Source organism: Amphibalanus amphitrite, unplaced genomic scaffold (assembly GCF_019059575.1).
Source record: "Amphibalanus amphitrite isolate SeventyFive unplaced genomic scaffold, NRLGWU_Aamphi_draft 000209F_arrow, whole genome shotgun sequence".
Taxonomy (NCBI): domain Eukaryota; kingdom Metazoa; phylum Arthropoda; class Thecostraca; order Balanomorpha; family Balanidae; genus Amphibalanus; species Amphibalanus amphitrite.
This window is the reverse complement of record NW_024881704.1, coordinates 216,165-231,034: the sequence shown is the minus strand read 5'-3', so window position 1 is coordinate 231,034 and position 14,870 is coordinate 216,165. Positions and strand designations below refer to the sequence as shown.

Sequence of the window (14,870 nt, the reverse complement as noted above, 5' to 3'; positions counted from 1 at the left end):
GTGACGCATCTAACCTTGCAAGGAGAACACCAAATCACAATTCTGTGTGCTTGAGATAGTTGGAGATCGTTCCCGGCGCCAGAATAGCAGTTTTCATTTTTCCCCATTGACTTAAAATGGTGAGGTCACGAAAATGACCTGACCTCATATGACCTTTAGGAAAAATCCGAGAAATAAAAGTTGTGAGACTCTTAACCCTATTCCTGGCGGGCTCCGCCGGGACAAGAAACTGGCGGGGGGGGGGGGGGCCGATTCGGCCCCCCCTGAGATCTCGAGAACGAAGCAAGGTAGCGACAAGCGGTAAACGGCATCGGATACGCACGGCCAAGATCTACAATTTTTACTAAGGTCATTTTCAGGTCAGGTCAAAGATGACGTCACAGGGGTCGAAAAAGTCAAAATGGCGGCACTAGATATGGAGAGAGTTTTTCTCGAATAACTTTCGAATTAGTCAAGATAGGAACAAACTAAGGGCATCATCGTGATCCTCTCGTCAATCCGCATCGAATGATATATATGTTGACCTCGAAAGGTCAAGGTCAAAGGTTGACCTCAGGTCACGTGACCTCGAGGTCATCATGTATATCATTCGATGCGTCTTGACGAGCTGAACACAATGAGACCATCCACGCGTCTGTATCTTGTTCCTGTACGGAGTTATTGGCCAAAAACCTTTGGTGACCTTTGATGACGTCACATGACCTCACAGCTGCCCAACAGCAAAACAGACCTCAAGGTAGTGAAGGTTGATCGTATATGAAGTCATGTATGGTATATGGGGCCATTCCAACCCGTTTTAGTGGTAAAAACAGGGAGTTGATTTTTCCCCCATTGACTTATAATGGGGAGGTTGCGAAATTGACCTGACCTTAGGTCACCGATATCAAAATTCCGAGATATACAAATTGCACATACTGGTACCCTAACTAAACCCTGAAGAGAAGAAATTGATCGGTCAAAAACTCTAGCTCTGGCGTGATTGCAAACTTTTCTGAGGTAGCGTCACCAAACCACCTCTGGTGACCTGACCTGAGGTCAGATCAACTCAAAATTTTCAGACATGTTGCGTAGAAGCCTTTTAGGAAAAGTCAGAAAATTTGAGCTTCCTAGCTCAACGCGTTTGGGAGATATAACCAAAAAACCTCAGGGGGGGGGGCTCCTGAGGCCCCCCCCCCCGCCAGGAATAGGGTTAATGGATATTAGATCCTGCAAGTTTCATTTCCCTGTGAAAGTTACTCTGGCAGTGAGGGCGTTGCGAATTTGCGACATCTGAAGAACGTGCAGAGGTTCACTTATGACGTCATAGGTCAGTGACCTGACCTGACCCGAAAATGCGGTTGGTGTCAAAAGATCCGGCTTGAATCAAAGGTTAGGGATGCCAAGTTTCAGCTCTCTATCGCCAGCGTGTTCGGAGCTATCGCGAAAAAACCCTAGGGGGGGGGGCGGCACCCGCCCCCCCCTCGGCCGGCGAGGGTTAACTTATGCCTAATCGTGAGGTCACGTGACCGACCTGACCCATTTGTTCCTATCGTGACTAGTTCGAAAGTTATTCGAGAAAAACTCTCTCCATATCTAGCGCCGCCATTTTGACTTTTTGACCCCTATGACGTCATCTTTGACTTGACCTGAAAATGACCTTTGTAAAAATTGTAGACCTTGTCCGTGCGTATTCCATGCCGTTTACCGCTTGTCGCTATCTTGCTTCGTTCTCCAGATCTCAGGGGGGGGGGGGCGGTCATCCGCCCCCCCGTCGGTTCTAAGTTGGCGCAGACCCCCGTCGCGTCGGTGCGCGCACTGCCGACATTTGGTCCCATTCTTTCCATGCAACACCCATAGGGCTAATGTTAAAATGCCAAAATCAAAGGGGGGCACGGTGCCCCGGTGCCCTCCCCGTTCCGCCGCCTATGCCGCGCCACCCGCCGGCCGCTGGGGGGGGGGGCATATAGTTGCCCCCCCCCCCCCATTTGGTACGATATCGTCGGAACGCGAAGAGATAGAGAAGCGAAACTTTGCACACATCTTCCTGAATACCTAGCCGAGGTTGTGTCCAAATTTGGTGTCGATCCCATTTGAAATGACGTCACAGTGACGTCAGAAGTCAAATTATAGATTTGCGACACTCTGTTTGCTCACGGTATATATCGACACCTTTTTTTTTAAACCCCACATCTGTTCTCCGGTGAATTTCCGGGATGCACGAAAGATCTTTTTTAGAATTGTCCAATCGTCCGATCCTGATCAAATTTGTGTGTTTGTAAGCTTGCTCTGGCATTGCTTGATCTGCCAAGACAGACAAACTTGAGAAAAATCGAGTGGCTGTACCTTTTTTGAAGGTTTCTAACAAACTTGTCTGAACCTCACGGGAGAACAAATGTGGGGTTTAAAAAAAGGTGTCGATATGATATACCTACCTATGAGACCGATTACCTACATCTACAACGGACCAAATATTGGTCAGGAACTAGTTGGAAGTGTGCTTAGATGTTTTAGGATGACAGCACGTGCTGTCTTGTTCATTTACTGTTGAGTTTCATGCTCAGCGACATTAGAAACGGTCCATATCGGAAAACGACAGTTCATGACGTCACTGTGACGTCATCTTCGGTGCTAAAACTACCAAACTTTCCTCGAACATTGCCTAGGTATTCATTTGAAGCCACGTCAACTTTCACCTTCGTAGCTCATCAGGTTTCGGAGATATTCCACAGAACGTAAAGGGGGCAACTTTATGCCCCCCCCCCCCCGTGGGTTAAGACCTACTGGATCCATACTTGGCCGTCATACCCCAACCTCAACGTCAAAAGTGCAGCACGATTTTTCTGTGAGGACTATTTGATAAAGACAGAGCAAAACCACGGTGAATGAACACTGGAGGCATGTGAGTGCACCACAAGTGATTACGAATTTTTAACTCCATGGTGCTGCACACAAAAACTTTATACGATATATGGTACCGTTGATGTTTCCAATAAAATAAGTGTTTTTAAAGAAGTGGGAATAAAAGAAGGTCTCAGGTCAACTGGTGACCCCTGAGGTCAGGTCAATCGTCAAAAGAGCCCAGTTTTGCCCAGGCACGGGTCAGTTTTTAATCAATAACTTCGCAAAAAAAAAACGGTCGAAGCGCCACCATTTTGGCATAATCGTGTTCCCCTCGCTCAGGCGCGTCAAACGGTATACTTTTTGTTCGGGTGAGGTCAATGAAGTGTTGACCTCGGGTCAAGGTCAGGTTAGAGCCACCAGGTCACGAAGCGGGTCAAAGGAGGTCATATCGCACAGCGTTCGGTTCGGCAGGCCTTACTGAGTCCATTGGTGGCTTTCCCGACTCACGAGCTCAATTTGCTCGGAAGCTATCGACGACAAACTCGTATGACCCTAGTGACCTCATAAATGAAGCCACGCAAGATCAACAATGCGAAAGTGAAGCATCGGACCTTGAAAGGAGTGCATGAAATCATGATTCCGTATGCTTCAGACAGCTTGAGATCGATCCCGGCGCCAAAATAGCAGTTTTCGTTTTTCGCCGTTGACTTATTATGGTGAAGTCACGTGACCGACCTGACCTCATGTGACCTTTAGGAAAAATCCGAGATATAGAAGCTGTGAGACCTCTGGAGAACACCAGATACTGTAAGTTGCATCTGCTTGTGAAACCTGTTCTGGCAATGAGGGCGTTGCGAAGTTGCGACATCTGAGGACCGTGCAGCGGTTCACGTATGACGTCATAGGTCAGTGACCTGACCTGGCCGGAAAATGCTTAAAGACACATTTGCGTCAACATTAGGTTGTAACAATCGCTATTTTTCTACATACGATCGAGGGGGAGAGGGTTGGTGGAGCCCCCTCGCCGTTCCCCTCCAAACTAAGCCAGACCCTCGCGGAAACGAGCGTGTGCACTGTGCGCCGCTATCATTCGGTCTTATCAAGGTCTATTCGCATATGTGTGCTACACTGAGTGACCGATCGCTTTGAAACTTTCGGCGATTGATGAGAGCAGCAGCAGGTATCAAAATCTATATCTAAGGACTACGAATTTCTCGAGATATCGACCCCTCGAGATCTTCGGAATTTCGATATCGGTGACCTAAGGTCAGGTAAACTTGGTGACCTTCCATTGCGACCATTATAAGTCAATGGGAGACAACTGAAAGGCGCCTCTTTTGAACGAACGCATTCCAAACACTCTCAAAAACTGCATTACAAGTAACTATGACTGGACACACTGAACGTGAAAATGGCACCCATGACTCCTGTTTACGTCCCTGAGACCGGTGGTGTAAACTGTTTACGCGTGGCTCGGCTTGGAGCGGGCTGCGGGCGTGACCTTGCATGTTTAGAGGTCGTGGCACCGCGCGCCGCGCACGATCAAGTCATCTCACGTCACGAAGGGTAAACAGTTTTTTTTCGTGAATAACTGTTGATAGACGCATGCTAGAGCGATGAAAACGCCTTAGATGCGTTCAGCCCGAAACACAGATCGACTGATATGCAACATGACCCTTTCCGGTCAAGTCATGGCATTGACCCGAGGTCAAAATTTTCATGTTTGACCTTTCAAGGTCAAATTTATGTTCATTTGATACGTCTTGACGAGGGGAGCACGGTGCCGGTGAAAGTAAGGTCGTATAAGGTGTGAGTCGAAAGTTATTGCAAAAAAAGCTTTCTGAAAAGTTGTCTATTTTGGCAGTTTTTGCCCCCTGCGGGCAAAACCGTTGAAGTTAGGTCAAATCCGAGAGAAATACTCCGAAAGAGCGTTAACAATGCAATCCAATGCGCTTTTCTGGGCCGCTGTAGCAATAGTTTCCGAGTTATGCGTCAGCTCGTTTTAACTTTTCGATATTCGATCTGAAAATCGACGAAATTTGGCGTTCAATGACCTTTGGTGACCTGACCAAAAAAGTGACCGAAGAAATATCGTCATTATTTTTTACGCTCTTTCGAGCACCGCCTTCCCCGAATCGCTACGTGGCCTACGAGCAGAGTTAAAAGGGGGAGGGGTGTTGAAACACCCCGCAGCAGGGCGTGGAAATCCACGACCCCAGCGGGGCGAGGGTAAAGAATAAATGATTATGATCATGAAAAACGGAAGGAACTACCACAATTGATCGGTGCATGACGTCGAAATAACCAAGCGTAACGTCTGGTTCGGCGCGTGTGTGCATTTATTCGTATTCATTCTGATCTTTGGTAAGCCGTAAGATAATAAGATAGGCCAAACATGGTAGGTAGGTACTCGTAGGACTTGGATTTTCAGCTCCTGTCAAACAACAGGAAACCTTTCATAATGGAATGTGAAAAGGTCGCATTGATTCGGCATTAATCATCGACATTGATGTTTCATGACTAGAGTAAAACCACGTCCATTTAAGGCATAAAACATCAAAACGATGTGTACCTACCAAACGTCTATCGACAATGTTCACAGTGCCTGAAGCACAGGCACTCATTTCTTTTAAAGTTCGGCTCTCCGTGATCCCTTGTCTGAAGTGCAACTTGTCCCATTAATTCCATATTCATCGTGGAACTGGTCATCGCAGCCATTTAGGCAGGCGAACAATGCTAAATCAATGATCATCCACCAGCGACGTCCGCGTTATAAATGGTAGAGCGTCTTACCAAAGGTCTTTTAGGTATGTGAAGCGACTAGCGAGGGTTTCCGTATAGCAAGCGGAACTGTGACCCAGATCCAATCTAGCATCTACTCCGTTCCCTAGAGCCACTGAACGCTAGCGGAGACTGTCACCGGGAGAATGTCATTGTCACTGACTGACTGTCACGGAGACTGTCATTGGGAACACCGCTGACCGCACGGCTACGAGCGCACTGTAGGCCGGCAGCCCGAAAAAGCGCTAGAAATTCCCCCAAACTGACTCTCCGCAATATGAACAAAATAGGTATCATTTAATCCCAAATTGATCGAAGAATACGATTCCGATGCCAGTTTTTCCCTAAGGTGAAAATTGAGGTCGTCAGTTGTCACCAAACACAAGACAATTTAGACTCTCTAGTGGCCACCACATTTACCGATTTTCATGATGATCATCAGTGGTAATTTATTAGCTGACCAATCGTCGTTTTGAACGAAATTTCCTCACAGACTAGTTTAGGGCACTGTTGTTCACTGTGCCAACATCATTCTTACATATTGCATCGCTTTTCTGCAAGATAAGCTAGCTTTTTGCAAGCAGCTGCAAGACGTAATTAAAAATCATATCTAATCTTTTAATTAGACTTTTATAAAAATGTGATTTCGAGCAGCTAAAAATGAACATTTTATACTAGCCTCTGATTACTCATCTTTCGTTCCATATAGGTGCTTTGCTGCTTTTCCCTGCTACTTTTCGAGATATGCGCAAGTAAACCACATGATGTAGGGGCAATTGTCACCTCGCCGCTCTACTGAAGGCCCGGCGCTCTTTAAAGCGCTGGAAGTTTTGAAAAACAAACGCGTATAATCAGAATAGAATATATGTCCCTGAGCTCAGAATTGATCAACGCACACAATGCTGTTAAAAATTTTGGCCCAAACTAAAAAATTCAGTCGTTATTAACCCCCAAACACAAGTCAGTGATAATCAACAACAACTTGCTCTTTAGTCAGACTTTTTGAGAAATGTTATTTCGAGCCGCCAAAAATGACCATGCCATACAAACCACTAATCATCTTTCTGTCATGTCCTACTCGCAATTTTTGCTAATGCCTGCTACTCTTCGAGGTCACGTGACCTCACCAATAAAAGTCAATGGGGAAATAAGGAAACTGTTGTTTTTGCGCATGAAATGATCTCAAACTATCTCAAGCACTCGGAATCGTGATTTCATGCACTCCTTGCAAGATCCGATGCTTTACTTTTGCATTTTTGACCTTCCGTGACGTCATTTATGACGTCACTACGGTCATAGGAGTTTCTCGTCAATAACTCATGATCAAATTGAGCCAGCGACTCGGGAAAGCCACCAATGGACTCGGGAAGACCTCCCGAATCGAATGATATGCAATACGACTTCCTTCGATTAAGTTCGTGGCCTGATGGGCTCTGAACTGACCTTGACTCGAGGTCAACACCTTGAGTTGACCTCACCCGGACAAAAAGTATACCATTCGACGCGCCTGAGGCAGGCGAACACGATGGTGCCAAAATCGCTGCTCTGCGGCCATTTTATGCGAAATTATTTACCAAAAACTAAACCCTACCTTGGGCTTTTTGACTTCACCTCAGAGGTTACCGGTTGACCTGGGACCTTAAAATCGGGTATCAATCGTTTCGTCTTGAAACGGCGCACACGCTTGTTTTTTCCGCGAGGCTCTCGCTCCATTAGGGGCGAAACGGCGAAAAGGGGTCGTACCAACCCTCCCCCCTCGGCTGGCCGAGGGGGGGGGGGGGTCCGACAATAGGTCCGGCGAGGGTTAAGCAGCCCCACGTCGTTTTTAGCATGTTTGCTTGTCACTGAGATTAACAACTCAATCACAGATAATTTCTAGCACTTTTCCGGGCCCCCGGCCCAGTGTGGAGCGGTGGCGGAAGGCATTGGTGTTTACTGTGCGCTTCAGTCCATAGATGGCGGTAGTAGTATGCGCCTGCAGATATACTGCTCCGCAGGGCTCGCACACACGACACAACCAATGCAACACACGGCTCAGGGTTGGCTCGTCTCATCCCACCGAGGGCCGGTTCACTACAAGCGGGCTACGGTGGACGATCTAGGATCGGGTGTCTGATCAGCTCCGCACAGCCTCGGCATGTTGTGTGTCTGGCATGACTAATGACTATAGGTACGGTTCTCCAGTAAAAGTCTTGTTGGTTTTGCTTTTTCGGACATATCTGGTCCTATACAATGTTCAAATGCATAAGTATCAACCCGAATTATGTGTATGCACATTTACCACGAGACTGTGAAATTGCATCGTTGTATGCCAAATACTTTCCGAGATATTCACCAAAAACCTCATTTTCTGCCGTTTGGGGTATTCTGGCCGCAATCTTCCTGGGGTCGCCTATGACATCAGTAGAGCCATCTAACGAGAGGAACGCGGAAACACAGAATCATGAATGAATCGAGTGCGTAGTAAATGGTGTATGAAAGGGAGACTCGGCAGAGGCTATCCGGGTGGCCGGCGCGCGGCGCGCCCTCAGGCATCGGCCGACCCTTCGGACCGCGTGGGGTCAGAGGTCGCGCTCGGGACGTCTTGGCTCTGGGTTTCAGCGCTGTGCAGTCAGGAAGGGACCATAGGATAGCGCTAGCCCGACTGACTAGTATCTCGGCTGATTCGTGTGGGGTGAAGGGAGCACAGAACGGGATGGTGGCTAGTGGTGAATGATGGGATGGTGGTTAGGTCAGTGCGTACTGCGTAGAGCGTAGCTGAACATGCATTTTTTTCATCGCAAACAACATGCAGCGTAATGCGCGGGATTATGCCAGAACTCATACAAAAAGGAAATATCATTTCGGCCAAGGGAGTGGATGAGTGCCGCGAAAAAGCATGACGATGCTGCCAAAATCGGGATGCTTTTTTGCCCCCATTTTTTACCCCTAACATGCAGCGCTTGATCCGAACTTAGAGGTCCCCGACTGACCTTAGACCTTAAAATAGCACCCGGCCGGTGCGCCACCTTTTCTTCAGGGGCGCTCTTCTTGGTTGTATCTGTTCTTACCAATAACTAAAGCAAATCGAATGTATAATAAGAAGGCATACCTCAAACACAGTTTTATTCAAATCCCCTCGTGTGCATACTTGTTTTGAACTATACCTTCTCGCATCATAATATATCACTTCAGTGCTTAATCCTCAACGGAATTTTGGGTTTTCTGCATATACCCCGGCCGAGGGGGGGGGGGGCGATTACGACCCCTCTCCGTCTTTTTGCCCCTAATTGAGCTAGCGCCTTGCGGATGAAACTGAGCGGGTGCGTCGTATGAGATGCAGCAACTGGTACCCGAGTTGAATGTCTCAGGTCAACCGATTAACTCTGAGGTCAGTATAAGTGCTGGCCAAGTCGCGGGATCGGTTTTTGGTAAACAACTTTACCATAAGTGGTTACAGAGCCAAGACAATGGCACCATCGAGTTTTGCATGCTCAAGCGCGTCGAATAGTAAACGCTTTGTTTTTGTTGAGGTCAATTTAAGGTGTTCACCTCAGGTCATGTCAGGGCAGAGCCACTCAGGCCACGAGGCTGGTTCAAGGAGGTCATATCGCTTCTTCGATTCGGTAGGTCCTCACAAGTCCACTGGTGGCTTCACGACTCGCTGGCTCAATTTGATCGAGACTTTTTGGTGAAAACTCCTGTGACCTTAGTGACGTCATAAATGAAGTCGCCTAACTTTAAGAATGGAAAAGTGAATGCTGGGGCTTGCTAAGATTGTATAAAATCGCGAATTAATGCGCTTGCGACAGCTTTAGATGGCTCCCGGCGCCAAAATAACAGCTTTCATATTTCCCAATTGACTAATAATCGTGAGGTTGCGTGACCGACCTGACTTCAGGTGACTCTTGAGAAAAATACGAGATAGCTACATACAAGTTGTGAGGCCTCTGGGAGATATGTGACATATTATATTATATCTCTGGGAGATAGTACTAGATCATATAAGCTTCATTCCCCGTTGAAAAGTCCCCTGGCACGAAGGGTGCTGCGACGTCGCGACATTTTGGGACCTTACAGAGGTTCACTTTTGACGTCATTGGTCAACGGCCTGACCTTAACCTTCGCACTTGTAGGAGGGTGTCGAACAGACCTCCTACCCTCAGTTTTTCGCAAATAACTCGCGCAAAAAGCGGCTGATTGCGACGACACTTTTAGTACCCTCGAGTTAATCAATATTACGCCTACCCTATAATTTGTATGACCCTGGCTTAAAAGACCTTTGACTTGTGACCTGTTTTCCGAGACATGTTTGGCCGGAATCGCGTTTTGGCGTGTTTCGAGTAGAGCGCGTTTTATTGTCTTTTTGTGGCTTTAAGCGATCAAACATGTGAAAGGATGTTAATCCCATGGATTCTAGTGGGTATCAAGGTCACGTGAAGGTCAGTCAGGTCACTGACCTTTGATGACCTTTGTTCACTCTTTCGAGTTCTACATGTTTCTGGGGTAGATTTTGGAGTTGATTTCGCATTTAGAAACCGTTTGAACATTTAAGAAGTAGTTTTGGTTCCCTCGTAACATGTGACCTGACCTGACCTGACCTGGCCTAAATGCACGAAAACATCATCTGCGATCAAAAATAACTTGAAATTTGTGATCAGCACCCCGCAAAACCCTATAACAGCTTCACTTTACGAAGCTCTAACAGGTCCCGATTCCCCGACTTTTGAGTTGTTGAACTGTCAACTTTGACAACTTTGTCAAATTAGACTTTTGACCTGTCAACCAATGACCTAGGATATTAAAATTGGGTATCATCGGCCTCCTCTCGTCACGGGCAACACGCACTTTTTCCGCGAAGCTCTAACTCGATCAGGGGTTGAACGGCAAAGGGGTCCAACGGACCCTCCTCCCCCCTTTACGATAGACGCTGGCAAAACACCAATATGGGCGAGGGTGAAAATACAGCTGCTGTCATAAAAATTCAGCTTGAATCAAAGGTTTCAGCTTGAATCAAAGGCTTGCCAAATTTCAGCTCTCGCAGCTATCAACAAAAATAAATATGTGGAGGCGGCACCCTGTGGAGGCGGCACCCGCCTCCCCCCCCCTCTCGGCCACTGCCAGCGAGGTTTTAAGCGTATCATAGACGTTAGAAAGCATCATATCAAGATGACACACCCCAGCAGCCATATGCACTGAACAAAAACTTATTACGCACGCTAGTCTATCGGCACCATAGCACATGGTCGAGACTGTCGTCAGCCACGGACGCGCACTCGACCAACCCTCTGAGCCCGTTGACTGTGGGTGACCTTGACATGTCAAGCCTGATCGGCGGCCGGCCGCTGTCGTGCGGTCGTTACACGCGGAGGGGAGGGAGACACAAAGCTCTACGTTATAGCCGACCTCTGACCTTTCCCTGCGCCCTGGTCACTGACCCCGCTCCATGTCGCTGGGCGGTGGCATGGCGGTGGAAACCGGTTCTAGCCTCTACCAATGCCACCATTCTAACCCTCCCCTCCCCACGCTACTACGCGGCGTGGAGTACGCTCGTGCGTAACTGGGCGGAGCAATGGGTCACGCGATACAGGGGCGGAACTGGTTGCCCTCCCGCCCGCCGAGCGACCAACGACTAATACCCTGGAGAACCGTACGTACGACGAACTGGCTATTAACTGTTAATAGTTTTTTGAATTTCGAAAAAAAAAAACGGAATGTATGTCATAGTCCCTACCGCCTTCTATCCACATACCAAATTTGAAATCGATAACTCTTTTTTGCCAAGTTATAGCGAAAAAAAACTGCTCAAAATTGATAAGGACATATTTTCAAACTCAATTTTTAGCAATTCTAGAACACGTAGCGCAAAACAAAGCCTACCATTATACTCCCCGTGACGAGCTGCATCGAATCAATACCCATTTTATGCAAAATTATCAACTTTGAAATTTGACTTTTTTATCTGACCTCCACCAGGAAGTGACCTAAACCGTACCTGGTTGTCTTATAACCAACACCATTGAGTTGGAAACGAAAAATTGGCCATAAAACATGCATCGCACAACCTTAGTTAAGTTGGGTTCATGTGCTGACCCTTGGTGACCTGACCTGGTATTGTCAGTGACCTCTAATATGTACTAATATGTACACATGTACTAAGCAACTGACGCCCTATCGCTGATTTTCGACAAAATGCGTTTTCCTCGGTGTTATAGCGCATTCCCTAGAAGACCCGGGAACGGTGAAACTGTGACCCCGAGGTCAATGAAATTTGTTTAATTTCAACAAATTTGACAGAGCTATCGAACGCCGTTTGAATTTTACCGATCCGTCCAGTAGTTTCGGAGATACGGGGGAGGGGGGGGGGGCAAAAAATGCACCCCCTACGCCCACCGCGCGGAAGGTGGCCGGGAGGCCCACCGCCTGCCGGGTTAAAGTAAGGGAAAAAGCAAGTGTTTACAACAACGATAATCGAGTAGTCCTGTGGATACCGATCAACTGTTCTGCGTGATAAGCACTGGCCATTTTCAGTCATCACATGACCTTGACCTCAGGTCAAACTGTCCACCCGACAAGTTTAAAAGCAGGCTTAAGTGCAACCGATAGGATGATGGGGTTTCCTTTTAGGAAGCATAATGCTAAAGCTAAATCTGTTGGACAGCATACTAGCCATGCTCTCAGTGAACTAATGGATGTTTATCTCAAGAAGTATAATGCGTAATACGCTCGTTTCAGCTGGGACGAGAGGTTAGCAAGTCTGGTAACAAGACCGTAATACCACTGCATCTCAGTCGCACATTAACCCGCGCACCGACGGGGGGGGGGGGCGGATATCCGCCCCCCCCCTGAGGTTTTTCGCGAATAGCGGGAAAACCGCGGCGCGTAGCGCCGCGAAATTTGGTACGACTATTCCCTCATCAATTTTACACATGGTGTGCAAGTTTGAACCTCCTACCTTTTAAGATCAGGTCACCAGGTCACTTTGAATGACCCAACCTCAAGTCACTTTTTTGCAACTTTGTCACCGTGCCAGAGCTACAGTAGATGTCGGAGGCCTTTGAAAGTCGCAGGATGTTATTAGGTCATTAGTAGCTACAAGTTGTATATCTCGGAATTTTGATATCGGTGACCTAAGGTCAGGTCAATTTCGCGACCTCCCCATTATAAGTCAATGGGGGAAAAATCAACTCCGTTTTTACCACTAAAACGGGTCGGAATGGCCCCATATACCATACATGACTTCATATACGATCAACCTTCACTACCTTGAGGTCTGTTTTGCTGTTGGGCAGCTGTGAGGTCATGTGACGTCATCAAAGGTCACCAAAGGTTTTTGGCCAATAACTCCGCACAGGAACAAGATACAGCCGCGTGGATGGTCTCATTGTGTTCAGCTCGTCAAGACGCATCGAACGATATACATGATGACCTCGAGGTCACGAGGACCTGAGGTCAACCTTTGACCTTGACCTTTCGAGGTCAACATATATATCATTCGATGTGGATTGACGAGAGGATCACGATGATGCCCTTAGTTTGTTCCTATCTTGACTAATTCGAAAGTAATTCGAGAAAAACTCTCCATATCTAGCGCCGCCATTTTGACTTTTTCGACCCCTGTGACGTCATCTTTGACCTGACCTGAAAATGACCTTAGTAAAAATTGTAGATCTTGACCGTGCGTATCCGATACCGTTTACCGCTTGTCGCTATCTTGCTTCGTTCTCGAGATCTCGGGGGGGGGGGACGGTCATCCGCCCCCCCGTCGGTGCGAAGTTGGCGCAGACCCCCGTCGGTGCGCGGGTTAAATTCAGTGTCACCTATACCATAGAAAAGTTGAGAAATAGAGTTGAGAAATAGAAATCGCTAGCTTACACCACAGAACGGAATAATAAGCTATGAGAGTAAAGAATGTAGCCGTCAAATTCAGTCGATTGATTGTACGCATTCACCCGACCCAACAACTAAGACTCAACCAAACAGCTCGAATAACAAGGAATAAGAGCGTGTGCTACACCCTTGACCAGTGATCAGCCATAATTTTAAGCTTTGCATTGAGTGGCGAATGCAATAGGTAAAACAGCGAGTTTTTCAAGATAATGGCCCGTCGTAGATAGTCGCTGGCCAACAGCCGAAACTGAGCAGAACCGCAAAGCTGGCCGATATTACTGATTGAGCTTTCGACCAACTATCGGAATCGCCTTGGGGATGTGCAAATGAGCTACTCCCGAAATTGGGGATGGGGTTGAGGGAGGACATAGTCGAAAATGTCCTCTGCATCAGTCAGCGTATTCACTAAACCAAGTCGACGGCCATCTGGTTTAGGCCATGTAATGCGAGACCTGACGCCCAGCAGTCAAAGATATTTCGGGTAGGTATTTCAAGTGGGGGAAAGTGGAGAAGCTGTTCTGCTAGGCGTGATACTCAATCTTCCGCTCTCAAGCCAGCGAGTCGCTACTCCCTCGGCCCCGCGAAGAGCAGCAACTGCTACGTGGCACCAATGCTCTGGGTGCCGGTGTTGTGATATAGCCTGAGCTCGTGCTCCGCCTGCCGCCGCTCGGATTCATTCGACGCCACCAGCCGAGACCGGCAGAGCGGGCCGACGGTTGAGTAGTCAACTGGCCATTCGACCAGAAAACACATCCCGGGAGCGGCCACACAGAGCTGGCCGACACAAAGCCAGTCCGGCGCTGTGCTTTCTGTGACCTCCACCAGACTAGGCAGGTCAGAGTGTCACGGTCTGTGGTGCGCTGCCCCGACTGTAGGAGGGCGCACAAATAAGAAAAAAAGTGCCATCACCCAGGCGGAGATGTCAGAGAAGTCCCCTGTTACGCCGGGAATTCTCGGGCGTGCAACCGGCTACCGAACTTCCAACGGCCCGAATCGGAGCCGTCAAGATATTCCTAGTCCGGGGTCCGTAATAAATAGTTCATATGACAATGAGCTCCAGAAATAAAATGATAAGGTAGGTCGTAAGCGAAGAAGCGAGCGCGCAGCTCTTTATTTTGTAAGTCTAAGATCATTGATTCTCCGTCACTGAGGCCGGAAAGTGCAGGAACATTTAGCAGCCACGTAACTTGATCATAGGTCAATTGGTTTTCACCTAGATTGCTGACTGAGGCAAGTGCTTGACGTGAGACCCGGTTATCTGTGCCGAACTCATCGAGACGAATTAGTACACTCGGAGGCAGATTGATGTTCCACCACTCCCTACTCCCATGGCTCAGCACTGCCTGCACTGCCAGTGTTGCCTGCCCTCAGCACTGCCTGCCAGTGCTGTCACTGGCAGC

The 14,870-nt window shown here is 47.9% G+C and overlaps 1 protein-coding gene across 1 annotated transcript in view; it reads right to left on the bottom strand.

Moving 5' to 3' along the window:
* LOC122385134 (collagen alpha-1(III) chain-like) overlaps positions 1-14,870 on the bottom strand; it is a 36,190-nt gene that overhangs the window by 13,171 nt on the left and 8,149 nt on the right. The gene's annotated exons all lie outside the window — the stretch shown is intronic.